We start from the raw sequence: 13,608 nt of genomic DNA, 5'->3' as shown, positions 1-13,608 counted from the left end.
AGGACACAAATACATATTGACTGTGACATGCTTGTTCACAAAGTGGGTAGAATGTCTCAAACCCTAATTGTAAGGGGGAGACGGCTGTTGCACTATTGATCAACCACATATTCTCTTGTTTTGGCCTCCCACAAAGGATTGAGTCAGACCGAGGAAGCCAGTTAGCGGTAAAAAGAAAACTCCACTTTGCCTTCCACCCGGCCTCAAGTGGGGGGTGGAGAGAAACAACAAAACAATTGTGAGTATCTTAAAGAAGTTTGTAGCAGACTCTGGACCCAGTTGGGACATCCGATTGCTGCTTGTCCTGATGGCTATTAGGTCTACACCATCTTATGCGACAAAGATGTCTCCATTTGACCTCATGACCGGACAGAAAATGGTGTTACCACAGCATCTGCTCTATAGGACATAGGAATAGACCCTGATAAATGTGTCCACTACTCATGAGTACATTGAAAATTTAAGGAAGCACCTCCAGCATGCTTTTGCTTATGCTCAGCGCAATTTAGAACAGTCGGCTGAAGGAATGAAGACCTACTATGATCTAAAGACCGCCAAGAAAGAGTGTGAAATAGGTGGCAAGGTTTACCTGTACAATTTTCAAAGGAATCAGGCCAAGGAGCGGAAATTCCTCCCATATTGGCATGGTGCCTTTGAAATTGTAGATAAAATATCACCTGTTGCTTACAAGATTCGGATGTCAAAAGTAGAACAGACAGACAAAAATGGGTCCACATGAATCAGTTGAAAAGCTGTCATCCCAGACATGCTTTATGACTGATTGATGAGGCAAATGAAAGTCGAGCAGAGGAACCATCTGAACAATGAAAATGAAGGATGAAAAATCAGATGGAAATATATATAACAGGGAGTCATTTACTTGGTGTTATTGTACAAATGAATACAATTAAAAAAAATATTGTTTTGTGAAATGGAAATGTCATGTTATAACTGCAGGTTGTTGTTGTTGTAAATTCTATGTAAATCTTCTGGGGAAAAATGTGCATAAAAAGTACTGAAACACTTTTTCTATCTTTTATTAGAGAACTAACCTCCTTAAACTTCCAGCCTGGAGGTGAGAGCGGAGTCCGGTGAGAACCCCAGGGACCTGCAAAGGAAGTAAGAAAGGGGGTACCATGCCACACCCTCCAATCCAAAGATGGAAGGGAAGGCTGGAGTGTCTACTCCCAAAAGAAGGAAGATCAGGGGGTGCCATGCCATACTCCAACCCAAAGATGAACATGGAGACTGGAGTGCCCACTCCCTGATGAAGAAAATTATGCCCAAGGACACCCCACTCTTCCCTGCTCTTGCCCAACCAAGAGTCATGGAAGAACAGGGGGGCATGTGGGGTGCATTTAAATGCCCCAAACAGAAGTCCCTTTAACATGAATAGCAAGATTTTAAACACTGAAAAAAAAACGGTCTGGCTTTCGTTTTTGTTTTTCATGTAAAGCCATGTGTAACAGGGCCTGCCTGTCATTACCAATAGACAAGCAGCATTTTAATTTACACAAGAAGGAGGAATCAAAGATCCCTGTAATATGGAAAACGGGATTTGTAAACATTGAAAACAAAAACGAACTGCATATGTGTGTGCAAATAAAAACGGCTTTAAAAAGCAAAAGTGGAAAGAAATATCACTGCTCACAGAAAACAAAACATGATGTGTGGGTTGTCAAAAGCAATGTATATTATGTTTCACCTACAGGCAGACCCTGTTTTCGGCTGTGGGCAGAACTTCACAAAGGTAAACTCCCACTTACAGCCTGGATGTCACATCTCCCATCTAATCAAAACCTGCAATACAATTTCCCGCTGAAGTTGTTGAAAGCCCAGTGTTCTCCAGACCTGCTGGCTCTGAAAGAAGGGACTTAAAAAAGAAATCACCCCTGGCTGCAGCACAACTAATATGTGTGAAAATGGGGGCTGCAACTTCAAAGAGCAAACTACCAACTTCAGAGAGACACATAAAAAACCTGTGGTCATAGGCTGACCCAGTGAAAACAAATGGCCGGAAGGCAGAAACTGCCATTTGTCCCACATGAACATTCACAATTAATTTAAAAGTACTATTATCATTTAAGCCTTTTTCTTAGCAACCATGATGTGGATTGATTTCGTTTTTGTTCAATTTCTTATGTAATTTCCAGCCAATTTTGGGGATATAAAATGCATCTACCTGTGAATCTGGGAACTGTAATGGCCAGTTAGACTAGGTTTCTGGCTGATCTGAACATATTCCAAATGTGAGAGTTGGTGAGCGGGTGGAAAATTAAATTAAGGATATGCTTAATAACTTACATCTTCGTTACTGTTGTGCTTTTTATGGAAACAGCAGAAATGTGCCACATGGCCGTGCTACATCAAACGGAATTGGTGGTCAGCTTATCTAATTCTTTGTGATTAGCTAAATCAGAAAACATGTTCAGTATGGCAGTTTCTAGTAAAATTATGAAGTTCCGCTAATCTTATTTTAAGTTGATAGCATATAAACAATAAAGATAGGTAACAGCTCACTATGCAGGGTTTAACATTAGATCGAGGTGCTGTAAACAGGACTCAGATCATGCCACTTTAGTAGAAATGAACTCACACGTTTTAATTTGCATAGCAGCCACAGGGGCTGGATGCACACTGCAAAAGTACACGTTTCCAGGATCGTATGAGGGGGAATGAATGAACAAATTCTGAAACTTTGGGGGTCATTGAGCCAAGCTTATTGGCGCTGGGGAAAGGCAGCGAACATAACATCAATTAATAATTCAGCATATTAGTTATGAAACTGGTCTGCTGGCAGTTTCAGATTATCCCATGGTGGTTTCAAATTGCCCCTTAGCACAACTCAGCCTGGGAATCAGTTCGAAGTGTTCTTAAGATGCAATGATAAAATGGTAACTTGTCTTTAGTTCAAGGCTCTGTCAGTGTCATGATCGATAGTGTTATCATGAGAAGCGGATGGGGATGATCATCAGCAGATGAATAAAGATCTGCTGGTCATCCCAAACGTTTCAATACGTTGGCTTCATGATGTGAGAATTGGGGGTTGGACTGTGACATCACAGTGGGGGTCTAGGGTGGTGTGGTAAGATTTCCAGGACCCAATCATTGCCGGCTAATGGGTATTCCCCAAACGGACCTTTTACAATTGACCTTTTGTCCCAATTGACCTAATTATAGTGATCCTAATTGACCTTCTGCACAATTGACCTTTATATTATTTTATATATGTATTGGGTTCATTTATGGATTATAAATTATAAAAGGTGATTGGGTGGGTGGTTGCGGGGGTTTTTGGATTGGGTGGAGGCTGCGGGGGGGTTTCCACCCACATATATGTCCGAACTGACCTTTTAAATTAGGTCAATTCTCCCGTGGCCAATTCTCCAGAGGTCAGTTGTGAAAAGATCCATTAGTATACAACCGGCTAATGTATGTCCAAATGTAGGGTAATGACGGGTTTGCTCCAATGATCTTCGTTCAAAGGATGGATCAAATGTGTCAATGTGTTTTGATGTTAAGTAGTTTTGATGATTATAAAAGCTTTTGATTTAATGGGCGTTTCTTTGACAGAGCTTTTGATGCAGTTCTGTTCCGCATTCTGTGTGAACTTTGCTTTCCTAGCTGCTCTTGGGCTCTGAATAGATTGCATAACTTCTTGTCCGTTATAAACTCCTTTTTGGATTACAGAAAGGGAGGGCTTAATTGCAAGTTGCTGAGGCTGGCAACTCCTTACAATCCCTGTAAATCAGCCAGAAAAGTCTTTATTTTGTTCGCTGGGTTCCCAAAAGATGTCGCGGGTCACTGGATTTGGGTGGAAAATAAGCCCTGACCGTACTCAATTAGACTAAGTAAGAAGAGAAAACTCCAGGGCTCAGCGCCAATAGAAAAGACAACGATTGTTTTATTGTACAATCAAATTTGAAGAGTTAGCCCTCTCCTTGGTGATTACACGTGTTTCGTTCACCTGAGACTTTATCAAATTGATTGGACAATAAAACAATCGGTTTTCTTTTTTATTGGTGCTTAGTCCTGGAGTTTTCTCTTCTTACTTTTGGATTACTTTTGTTATTTTATTGATGAGCTTTTGAAGGCAACCCTCAGTACACTAGTGTTGAATTACTGGTGAAGCAATCATTTATTTGTAAAGCCTATTCATTCAGTGAAACACTGCCTGAAACAACATTGCCAAATGCACCCAATGTTTCCACGTCTGCAGGGAGGTTTGTGGTGGCAAAGAAAACAAGCAATATCCCTGCCAGGGAATGAGTGGTAAGGGTCATTGGGGGCTTCAGGGGTCGGAGTTTACATGAGTCAGAAAAGCTAACACATGATTAACCCACTGCCCTAGTTGATGTGATGCTGTAGAAAGGATCAGGTGCTGAGGACAAGGGTGCAAAGGGTAATGGGCTGGAGAGCAGGAATGGGGTGATAAGGATGTGGAGGGAGTATCAGGATTGGATTGACCTCTGGAGCACCGAGCTCAATAGAATTCAAAATAAGCAGGCAAAGGTAGGCCAATATTTTGCCCAGGCAGTAGATCAAAACTCAGGATGAACTCATGCCTCCCACTTGGCCCAGGCCTGCCCGGTCCCCATCTGGCTTGCCTGTCATTATGTAGACATGCAATGTATCTTCAATGAAAAACCTCACCTGTTTTGCTACTAACGTTTATTGAATTCTATTATTGCATACATTCACCTATAACGATTATTAACCTTGATACGTTTCGTGAGACAACTGCAACACTTTTCAATGTTTACAGGTGTTACTTGTGTATTTTTTAATGAAGAAGCATTGTGGGACTAACACCCTCCTGAGTTCATGAACCCACAAACTGCCTTCACTTTTTCCCAAATTCCTCTCAGTGCGGTTTTACCATCTAGCAGTGTTGCCTGTATTCTCAGTAATATGATATAGTGCCTCGACTGCTGCCATTCATGCGGACTATGACCTATGTGGACTAAATGCATTCAAGACTTGAATGGGTGTTATAGCCTTATTTACATGACTGCCTGTAACCCCCGGATCTAAATGGGCCCATTCAGAAAGGCAGGTGCATATAGGCATATGTAAAGGAGAGAGAAAAACGAACAAGAAACACACAGACACAGTGCAGGGTTTTAAATAGTTTTATCAAAGTGTAGGTGTTTAACTGTGTTGGGACTGATTTACTTGACTTACCTGAGTGTACTAAGTTTGTCCACCATGGGGCACACACAGAACACTGGCACTAGGGACAATGGACAGGTCTCCCCTGCCAACAAGAATTGACTTATCCTAAAAGAATTCCAAGCAAGGAGCTGAAAAAAGAAATGACCGTTGAAAAGTGACAGATGGAGACAGGAGAAAAGAAAGAGGAAGAAAGAAGCAAGGATGACCAAGAAAAGCTTGTGTTACTTAGGGCGTCAGGGATCCATTTAGCCAGGCGTACATGCCAGCTGCAGCTCAGAGGAGATCAAAGGTCCAGGCTGTGGGCAGGATGTGGCTGGGTGAAGGAGCACCCCAGCAAGGCCTTGTCAGCGGGGTTACCCCAGGCAAGAGGGACGGCCTGGAATGCAAGATGTATGGCCTGGGAGGTAAAAAGCCCACCTGAATGCTAGCCCGGATCAGCCAGGAAGGAGGCAATCCCCGGCCTGCATGAGGAGTGTGGCCCTGTGAAGAGGAACCTCAGTTCAGGGCCCTGTGGTCAGGGTGTTCCAAACTGGGGCACGGCCTGAGTGACCTACAGCTCTCTCCGGTGCCAGACTGGACAGACCGGAGAAGATCCAAAGTGCCAGGCCACATGAAGAGCATTCATGGCCTGCTGAGCAGTCTGCCCGCCCCAGGTCCAGACTGGGTGTGTGGCAAAGAACATAATGAGGGGGGCCCCCCGGTACCAGCGAGGGTCCTGTTAGAACTACACTCTCCCTGGGGTCAGATGGGTAGGGCAGTTATAGACTTACCTGGAACCCGGCCACACGTCCTATGTAGAGGCTCAGCATTGGAGTACGCACCTCTTTGTAGGCTCTGTCCGAGTGGGAGGAATCAGGTTGGAGGCCAACACTGACAGAACAGCTGCAGAATAAATTGGGGATCTCTAGGCATTTTCTTTGACTGCCAATGAAAGTAGCCCATGGCAGCCAGCCACGGCAAAGCGGGGAGAATGCAGAACGCAAGAGACCAAGCAGACTGTAATTAATGCTTTAAAGTTACTTTTTGTGACATTTTCTATCTAGACAAGGATGGACATCATGGACATCACAGAATTAAGACTAATGTGTAAGACCATGCTATTGTAAGAGAAATTAAAGAAAGGGAGGGGTGTAGCAAAGGAAAGCATTGGATTATAGGTGCAGCCCAGGGGGAGAGGTAACTAGGAACCCCCTCAAGGTTTACGTGATGTGGGCGTTGCCTCATAAAGGGAATCCCTTACCCACAGTATTAACAAGCATGCAGTGAGTGGGGAAAGTTAACAAGGGTGAGCTGAACAATGAGGAATGTTCTGTAAAAATCTATTGTGGTTATCTCATATAAATACCTATAAGGGCTCAAAAACTCTTCCCCCGGGGTGTGCATTGTGTCATGTTGTTATAAGGAACCTGGGTGTGTGATACATCCTCTGCCCTGTATTAATATTTGTAATCTTCACATGTGTGTGTATTACTAGCCTGTGGGACTAACTGGGCAAATGATTAGTTCTCTATTTGTCTTCACTCCAGTAATTGGCCATCTGTGCCAAACACCCTCCAGAGGCTCATGTTCAGGCTATGCCTTTGTCTTTCGAGAGAGAGAGAGAGAGAGAGAGAGAGAGAGAGAGAGAGAGAGAAAGAGAGAGAGAGAGAGAGAGAAAAAAAGAGAGAGAGAGAGAGAGAGAGAGAGAGAGAGAGACTCCAAATCAGGCAGCCCTGTGCTCTCCATGGTCATATAAGAAGACATAGGGCCTTATTACGCGTTTGAGGCAGGTTACCGCCAAACACGTAACACTGTTCCGCCGCCTGATATACTGGTGCCCCGGGACATTACAAGTCCTGGCAGCCTGCAGGGGCCGGTGCCCCCAGCAGGTCAGACTTGCCAGAAGCAACAGCCCCTGCAGATATAGTTGTAGTCTGCCGGTCTGAAAAGGGTGCCGGTAAATTGCTACCAGCACCACCATTTCCGGACTGCCATACATAGAATGAGGCCCACAGTGTAGGGTTATCACCTCCACCTGCCGGAGAAGGTGCCTGGGATGCCCCTGAAGCTAGAAAGACCTTCTGTCAATAGTTGGGCATTACCTGGACAGCCTTGTGTAATAATGAAGTCTGGACAAAGATAAATTGAAGCAACTTGATTTTTTATTTTTTTTTCAGGTTCTCAATCCAATAAAAGTATACTTTGAAGCGAGCATTTCTTTTGCACAGGCCTAAAGCATATTGTGCTCTAGCACCTTGAAGCATCTGTTGTGCTAGATGGAATTACCAAGAGAAAATACTTCGGACCCAATAACCACACAGATTCAAAGGAGATGGTAAAATACTGCTTTAATCTCAAGAAGTAAAGCAAGGCTAATAAACACTCATCAAATCGAATCATGCAGGATCACACTGTCTAGTCATTTGTTTTTAGTTTATATGCAGCATCTATGACGTTATCCTACGTGGAAAACTAAACCTATTGAGGGGTGGGATTTGATTAAGGCATCATTTCTACTTATAGAAAATGTCCGTGTTAGTCTATCATTGGTGGTCTCTTTTCTGTAAGACACACCCTGAGCTGCTTCTATAGCATGTGATGCAAAGCCCTCATCAAAGCAGAAAATGTGGCAGCGGAAGAACATGTTGCAAGATTATATGTAAAAGTGCATGGCAGGCTATTCTAATTGGTTGGCAACCTAACGGCAACCTTGGACATTCGGCTTGCTAGAAGCATGTACATAGAAACGAAACCCAGGTGGTTGGAGATACGTCAGCTCTCCCTTTGTTTCCCCAATTAGGCAACCCTGTCTCATCAGAAGGCCTCATGCCAGTGTCTTCTGTTTGAAGACTGGCCTTGTCAGTCTGCACTGTCTCGGGACCTTTGAGGGAGTGTAGGTACACCTCTATTTTAGCTCCAGGCCTAATGAACAGCCCTTGTTTGCGAGCTCTTTATTACGAACATAAAACCTCTTTGTTGGGGACATAACTCAATCAACTTCTCTAAGCAAAAAAAAAAATCACAAAAGTGAGTTAAAACGAACACAATCACAATTCTTACTTTCTGCAAATTTTACTTCACGTAATGATTACACTGATGAATAACAAAGGTACTTATGGAATGTTGTACGATTTTGATTTTCCTGCAGGCTTAAAAGGCCAGCAGTCGTATTTCAAGATTGGTAATGATGATTCCGCTCACACTTTTGGTTTAAAACACAGGGTGATTTATCGGTTTGTTTTTCAGACCCCCCCTTACTTTGGTCTATGTTGGGAAGTCTTACAGGAAAATTGGAATACTTTGGGGAATTTTGGTTTTCAGATCCCCCTTACTGAAAGGCCTGTGTTTGGGAAGCTAGATAAAAAGGTTGGACTGATTTAAAAACACATACACACCTCCTCCTTAAAGAATTCAGGGTCAGCTGGACAACAAGGATTACCCAATTAAATTATAGGCTATAGTTTTCAGCGCACACTGGCAAGTGAGCTTTGTTAATTTCGAATTTTAACAAAATTCACCCCGTAGTGTTCTGCCAAATGGGAAATTCATTAAATTAATTTTTTGGGTTAAATAGGCTAAGGATCTACACAGTTCTGCCCCCACCCCTTCCCACTATAAAGGGAAGGGATTCAAGGCAAGCTGGCTCCCCCACCTTTCGGTTTCCCAGGGCTCAGTTCTACTTACATAGCAAGCCTCTGTTTAAGGTTAAGGAATGCCAGCTGTATCTCATGACCCTCTGGATAGATAGGTCAGGGGTCTGGTCACCCCACTCTCAAAGATGGCCTACCGTTCTCCACCATAGGACCCAGTCAGCTTTGAGGCCTTCCTAGGAATAGACAGCTCCACTCAGATGGTCAGTTTTAGCAGATTTCCTGATGGCCTGTCTCTTGTCTGTCTGTTCTTGTATTTCTCCTTTTTCTGTCCCTGTGTGTGCAGTTCCCCTTATATTGCACCGATGATACCCCCAATTTTACAATCTTCGGGAAGCACCCTGCAATAATTCCTGCCACTAGGATTGGACAGTTAACCTTCTCTCTCCTCCCAAACCCAGCCTCCAAATCAGGATTGGTTTAGGGGTCTGGAGCAACATATGGCACTTGCCATTTGTCATCATCCATTGTTCTCCTTTCAACTTTTTGGCAAAAACTAGTTATACATCACAACCTCATAATTTTACTAGCAATTGCCATACTAAGCACATTTTCTGTCTCCGGAAATCATGGGGAATTAGATAAGCCGACCACCAAATTCGTACCATGCAGCACGGCCATGTGGCACATTTCTGCTGTTTCCATAAAAAAAAAAACTGTTATGAATATGTAAATTATTAAGCATAACCCTAATTTCACCTTTCACCCGCTCACCAACTCTCACATTTGTAACATGTTCAGATCAGCCGTAAACCTAGTTCAACTGGCCATTACCGTTCCCAGAGTCACAGGTAGGTACATATTTATGTCCCCAAAATCACCTGGAAATTGCATAAGAAATGGTAGATAGATGAAATCCATCCACCTTATGATGGCTGAGAAAAGGCCTAAATGATAATAGTCCTTTTAAATAAATTGTGAATCTTCATGTGGAACAAATGGTCCTGCTACTTCTTCCGGCCATTTGTTTTCACTAGGTCGGCCTGTGCCCACAGTTTTTTTTAATTAATTTCCTTTGTGTTGGAAGCTTGCTCTTTGAAGTGGGAGATCCCATTTTCACACGTATTAGTCGTGCTGCAGCCAAGGATGTCCTTTCTCGAAGTCCATGCTTTCAGTGCCAGCAGGTCTGGAGAAAACTCAATTTCGAAGCCTTTAGCAGGATATTTTTATTGCGGTTCATCATTAGATGGGAGATAAGACATCCAGACTGGAAGTGGGAGATATCTTTGTGAAGTTTTGCCCACAGCCACAAAAGGGTCTGCCTTGAACTGGCATTTTCCATAAAGACAAAGTGGCTCTTCAAATGCAACTGGAGAATTTGTAGGTGAAACATAATATACATTGCTTTTGGTCAACCCACTGTAGAGAAGGAGCCAAGCACCCACACCTCAAGCACTTTTCCCATATTGCCTATATGTTTGGAACCAGAGTGTGAAGTACGTGCAGTACAAGTGAAAATACCAATACCAAGGAGAATCCTGGAGCAAGGTTCCCCTTTAAGAAAGCCATACCTGCATACAAGAGAGTATGATGGTCATTTGAATGAAATCCCAGAAGAAGAGTCAGAAATGAGCAAAAGGGCAGATTGGTAATGTCACACGAAGCAAGACTGACGCACCCAGAAGAGATGCAGAGGCAAGAGAACATAGGCATTCTGTCGGCATCAAGAAAAGTATCAAAGATAAGTAACATCTCGGGCTCGAGATGAAGAGGCTTATGCTGCAGAAATGATGAAGATATCAAGTTATTTTACATATGTAAAGATGCAAAGAAACTCAAGCAGACAAACTATTCTTGAGGCTAGCTATGTAGTGAACAGATTGCGGCAAGTGCCAACATATATATATAGGAGTGAGTTAAGTATGGACGATTCCACTACACTTTATAGCAGGGCTGGACTAGGAAAAGGAAGGCCTTTTCCAGTGTGTCGCAGTTGAGAAAGCAATTGAATTACAGGAGTGAATCTCAGAAGGGCAAGGCTGGACCAGCACAAAGAAGCCAAGGCCGTGTCACGCTGGGATGAACAGACATAGTTACAATCGTGTGAAAGAACAAAGCTCCTGTTCAGAAGACATGCACGAAAACAAGGAAGACGTCAGAGGTTCACTAAATAATTGTATTTTAAATGCACCAGAGCTCAAATTTGTGGTCTTCAGTCATGTGGAGGGGTGAAAATGGACAATCATGATGAACCACGCCTACGCAAGGTGACAGAGCGTGCCTCCACTCCCTCATATGCTCCAAGGCCACGTTGTTCAAAGCCTTAATTATATGCAGACCACTGAGGTGATGATAGATGATATGATAATTGGTGGGAAGCTATGGTTATGACCAGCCCACCAGCACCTGCCGACCAGCCTGCATGCTGCTAGCGTAGGTGGAAAAGTACTGACAGATATAAGAGTGCCAACCAATTAAAGGGGGACACGTAGCTAAGGGCCCTACAGCTTGTATGGCACGTTTTGTATTTAGTGATGTTCATAGTGACCTGTTTGAGGGGAGGGCTTAGTTTCCCCACCTGATGCTAGAAACTGTGATGGCCACCGTCACTGCTCTCTGTGACACAGTTGGCGGCATGTGTCAGGATTGCACAGGATTTCTCCCAAGATGGTGCCGCCTTCCCTAGACAGCGTTTCATGCATCCATCAGGAACCTGCAGTCAGGGCTCCACCCCCGACTACTACGGCAGTACTTCAGACCCTCCAGCCAGAATAATGTTCGGTTGCTACTCTCGTGGTGGCCGCACTCCATGAGTTTATTTGTTCCCTGGGACCTATTATCATTTCTTTGCGGATCATATTCCCCTCCTGTCTCATATACTGTGTCTTTTCTCCTGTCTTACTTCAGACATGCCACGTCCTTCCCGGTCCAGATCGCTCACTCACGATCGTCGGTCTCACTCTCACTTTCACAACTTCACGTCCTTATGGGGAGGTTACATTCATTAGTGTCAACATACCTCGCACACCACTACCTCCCGGTAACCATACACATTTCTTTCTCTGAACCTTCAAGCTGATACAGCATTCCCCATTTCCAGACTACATCTCCCAGAGAGCGTGGCACCCTTTTCTTCCGTACACATCAGCCTCTCTCTCTCTATGAACACCGTGTGTTTCACACGGTAGGTTTCCAGCAATTTCTTCTTTCACCAAAACATCCCCAGGCATGTTATTTTGACCCTTCTCCTTCCTTCCTTCCTTCTTGAGGAAAACACATCTCCGGTATTCACAGCAGCTCCTGCCCTTCCATTCCGAAGATCAAGAGATAGACATCTTTATTAGGGTAAAGATCAAAGTATTTCAAACAGGGAAACTGAGAGATTACAACTTCCAACTTACCTTGGTTCTTACCTTGTAGTAACATCCTTACGACCTTGCAGAGGACCTACATCCAGGGCGGCTATTCCCATCCGGACTCCTGAGATCTCCGTACTCTATAGGCACAGGTTTTCTTTCCCTACAAGGATTTCCCTGGAAACCTCTCTCTGCTCCTGCAATTTGGTAAAGAACGGGGAGGGAAAACTAGGTAAATTCTCCTCTCATCTAGCCGCTCTGACTGGAACAGGTTAGTGGACTTCCTGTATCTTGTATGCATCTCAATTATTGTTGTTGGATATATCATATCAAGGTATTACAGAGATCCTATTACTTTCCTAGACTAGTATGGAACGTCTACCTAGATGTTCCCTCTAAGCCTATCACATTTGCCTCTGGGTTTTTGTAGTTTGCCACATAGGATGACGTTAGCAATTACGTAGGTTTACATCAGTAATGACGAGTTTTTGCTATACAACTCATGTTTTTTATGAACTTCGTTGAGATCATGCTGTAAGACGTCCGTTGATGTCTGTTGTACTCCCTGTTTTAGATAATTGACATTAAAACAGTCAACTTTGTAAACTTTCTGAGTCATTTTGATTATTGATGTTTGAGTATCTTCTGCATTCCCATTCATCTCAAAGTATTGCTACCTCGTCTTAAAGGGCTGGGTTGGCTGTCCAGGTTCACCGTACATCATGTTTTGTTTTCCTGAAATTTTCCTGTGAGCAGTGATCTTTTTTCACTTTTACTTTTTTTTTAAACCATTTTTATTTGCAAACACATGTATAGGCTGTTTTTGTTTTCAATGTTTAAAAATCCTGTTTTCCATGTGTCAGGGATCTTTGATTCCTCCTTCTTTTGTAAATTAAAATGCTCCTTCTCCATTGGCAATGACAGGTATGCCCCTTTCCACATGGCTCTATAACTTTACTTGAAAAAACAAAATGCCATGCCATTTTTCTTTCAGTGTTCAAAATCTTGCTATTGATGTGAAAGCGACTTCTGTTTGGGGCCTTTAAATGCACCCCCACATGTTGTGATCATGGAGATGGTGTTGGGGATGAGAGTCTGGAGAGAGGCTATGGTGTGCGGGATGGGGATGTGGGTAGGCGGATGGTGTTGAAGGTGAGGGTGTGGGGAGGGTCATCTTGTTGGGGATAAGGTGCAATAAATCACTATGAACTACAGCCATTTTATCCATTGGACATGTCATTAGAGTGATACATGTGAATACAGTTGAAACTAAATGTATAATGACAGGTGTCTATATGTGCTTTCAGAAATAGTTGTCAATGATACCTTGCCGCACAATACGTCCTTCCCTCAAATCCTCACGTCTGTCGTGAGGTGCCCTGTCATCACCTGCATCTTCTTCAACATCTGAGTTGAGACGGGCAATGTCGTCATATGGGGGCATGGGTAAATTCTGGCATATGCACATGTTGTGAAGCATAGCACAAGTGACATCAATCTTACCCACT

Source organism: Ambystoma mexicanum, chromosome 4p (assembly GCF_040938575.1).
Source record: "Ambystoma mexicanum isolate Mex_15411 chromosome 4p, UKY_AmexF1_1, whole genome shotgun sequence".
Classification (NCBI taxonomy): Eukaryota; Metazoa; Chordata; class Amphibia; order Caudata; family Ambystomatidae; genus Ambystoma; species Ambystoma mexicanum.
Note: the sequence above shows the minus strand (reverse complement) of the source record.